Source organism: Rutidosis leptorrhynchoides, chromosome 3 (genome assembly GCF_046630445.1).
Source record: "Rutidosis leptorrhynchoides isolate AG116_Rl617_1_P2 chromosome 3, CSIRO_AGI_Rlap_v1, whole genome shotgun sequence".
Lineage (NCBI taxonomy): Eukaryota > Viridiplantae > Streptophyta > Magnoliopsida > Asterales > Asteraceae > Rutidosis > Rutidosis leptorrhynchoides.
Window position 1 is genome coordinate 542,565,204 of NC_092335.1, and position 3,222 is coordinate 542,568,425.

Here is a 3,222-nt window from a genome sequence, read left to right on the forward strand (position 1 = left end):
ATATATATATATATATATATATATATATATATATATATATATATATATATATATATATTGAGTATTACTTTTATTATTTAATCATTGTTATTACCTTACAATATTATATTATATATATTATATTAATATTAATATTAATATTAATAATATTACAATTGAGCAAATCTAATTCACTATTCATCAACAATAAGGAGTAAGGGTAATTTTGTCTTTTCACGCTAAAAGATATTTATCCCTAACTTTTCATTCTCTCCATTTCCATCTTCACCACCGTGAAGTCTCTGGCGCTTTCTCGCCCACATCCCTACCACCACCGACTCCTCTTTTTCTCCTTAACTCCTACCTTTATTCCATTACCATTACTTCACCACCACTTCACCTACATCCTCCTTTCGACGAATTTTCCGTCGCCACCATCTCCGGCGATTTTTTCCCTCGCCACCGTAGACGGTTACCATCGTCTCCATCGCCACCAAACATCTTCTCCATCTCCACCACTACTTCCATCGCTATCACCGTCTCCATCGCCATCCCTGAAGTTGCAATTCCTGATTGTTGGTTCTTCTTTTAGCTTCCGATTTTAGAGATTTACCAACTACGCATTCGCTCCTCTGCTATAATTAATTAAGGTATGATGTTTTAAGTTTCTTAATTTTGTTGACTTCCTTTGGTATATTTTGTTAATTGTTATGTATCGTGTTAATGTTGGTGTTATTTAGCCGATGGACGTCGATTTTTTTTTACAGGCGGTGGACGGCGGATTTTTTAACTGTCGAAAGACGGCGACGGTACACGACAGCGGTTTCGAAATCGTAAATATGCTAATTGCAGCTTTTTGTTCTGTAAGAATTGTTCTTTTTAGTTTTGTAAAGATGTAATTTTTTGTGTCAAATATGCGATTAATAAGATATACAAAGTACAAACGAAGTTGATAGGTAGTAGTTTTTGTTCCTGAGTTTATGTTTAGAAAGAAATAATTTTTTGTTTATGGGTTTTTTATTGCAAAATATTATTTCTAACTATGCGCAAGAGCAGCTTTATCATCTTCGTCCATTTCCTGTGTTGTAGTGCAACTTTAAGGATGATTTTAGATGCAAGTTGGGCGCACAGTTTTGTTATCAGGTTTGTTTGTAATTTTGTTTTCTCTCTTTTAAAGCATTCAGTTTTTGTTGGGTTTAGTTGATTTTTATTATCTGCACATGTAGATTTATCGACTTCATATGTTTTCTACATTGTAGTTGAATTTGTTTTGTTTCTTATTTTGCAAATTTGTCCTTTATCGTCTTTGAAAATAGTGAATATTGTTTTGTTTACACTTGATTGAAAAGCTAATGACGAGTCTTAGAATTTGTTAATTTACATCCCCTTATTTTGCGCATGTTCATGGCGATTTTCCCCCTTCGTCATCGCCTTATGAGGGTTTACGTTTATATGTGGTGAGATATTTTACCCGTTGTTCAATTTTTTTACTATTATCTTTTGGGTTTTTTTGTCAATATTTTTGGGGTTTCGTTGATTTCATAATGATGTTTCTGCTTGGAAAAATAATCTGCGGTTTTTATGTTGTTTTCGTGTTTGGTTTCGAGTTGTTGCGTATTTGGTATAGTTATTTGAGGTTATGGCATGTAACAATGACCAAAGAACAATTTCAGGTTATCACACTCAAAAAAGACAAAATAATTGAATGATATACCTGGTGTGCCTGTTGTAACCATATCTTCATCACATATAGCTTCTGTTAAAAGAGCAGGTATGTTACTATAGGTGTTAGAGAGTTTTTTAAGTTCTTTATCATAAATTAGTTATTCACATACTAATGAAATTGAAAGAGAATAGTTGCTTTTTATAGTTGCCCCTTACTGAATGATAAGAAAGAAATGGATGTTATGGCCTTAAGCATCTGCGTTCCTGATTACATGGATCTTTACTTTGTAAACAAAGTGAGTTTTTTAAACTGACTGCATTCTGACCTTTCTCGAAATGATACTAATTTGGTTTGTATCACTGAAAGTAGGTTTACCAGGTTTTGGAATTGACAGCAACCAGTATTATAATGGTGTATGCGGTTGGAATTGATGGACTGCTCTATCGTACACTAACAACCATGTAGATGAAACTGATGTTATCTGTGTTGGTGGTATAGTCTAAAACGATTGCATTGCTTTATTCTCATCACGTGGTATGAGTACTTGGGAAATTCCTAATGGGTAATCATCTTCAAGTTTTATTATTTCTTCATCAAATCTAATCACATAATTATGTTGATAGACTGACAAGATTTTGATTTCGACAGGTGTTCAATGAATCAGATCTATTATTTTACTGCAAACATAACCACATAGAGCTTGAGCGAATTGGGTGCGCACCTCAGGTATTATCAGCAATCATTCACTATGTATCGGACATTAGAGGTGGAAGTTTTTACCCATTTTGATATGTTTAGGTTGATTTGGATTTTCTTAGCCTCTGATGCATAAAACAAGAGAAAATAGCTCCCAAGTAAGTGGATCAAAATCAGCCACCGTATATTCTCACATGAAGGTTAAGTGTTTCATTGCTTTTTTAAAAGGAGGAAAAGCCTTTTGTAAAAGCCAGGTGAGGTAATTTTTATAAATTAATATTATTTATTATTAATGATTACTTTTGAATTATTCATACATTAATTGTTTTAACTGAAAATTGTTATTAGCTTCAGAGAAGCCTTCTGCAAAAATCAGAGGAGGTAATCTTTAGACAACGTATTTTGTCATTAGATTCAAGCTTAATTCGCTCACTACTATTCAAACTAACGGTATAAGTTATTAGTGTCTCATGGAGCAATTCAAGTTAGACAACTTCTAGCGCTGTAGGTACAATGTCTGAAGACAACTTTTCAGCTGGAGCTGCGGGTACAACGTATGACACCTTTTGTATGTACTTTAGTAATTAATATATGCTTTCGTGGTGCCTTTATATAATGGGGGATGATTTTCACACACACTTTTTTGATCCTCACACACCAATTGAGTATTATTAGAAGAGTAAAAGGTTAAAATAGGTGCGTGAGAATCATCCCTCATAATATAATAGTTTCATATGTACTTTTGTAAACACGTAACGAACATGATGTTACCGCCGCAACGCGCGGTTAACCAAACACTTGTTACATACATGCATATGGATCACCAATCAAATCTATTTTCGCTTACTGTTTGATTTCTTTTTATCCAAACCACACGCACA

The 3,222-nt window shown here is 33.5% G+C and overlaps 1 long non-coding RNA gene across 4 annotated transcripts; it reads left to right on the forward strand.

Annotated features, from left to right (window-relative positions):
- Positions 1 to 273: 273 nt before the first annotated feature.
- On the forward strand, positions 274 to 2,952 carry LOC139898473 (uncharacterized). 4 transcript variants are annotated; one of them, XR_011777018.1, is made up of 9 exons: positions 274 to 629; positions 747 to 842; positions 1,069 to 1,122; positions 1,653 to 1,750; positions 1,850 to 1,940; positions 2,015 to 2,207; positions 2,294 to 2,371; positions 2,444 to 2,595; positions 2,690 to 2,952. It is a non-coding gene; the product is annotated as an uncharacterized lncRNA (long non-coding RNA). The 4 variants fall into 4 exon arrangements; XR_011777019.1 differs by having other exon boundaries at positions 2,696 to 2,952; XR_011777017.1 differs by having other exon boundaries at positions 720 to 842; positions 2,444 to 2,952.
- Positions 2,953 to 3,222: the final 270 nt, after the last annotated feature.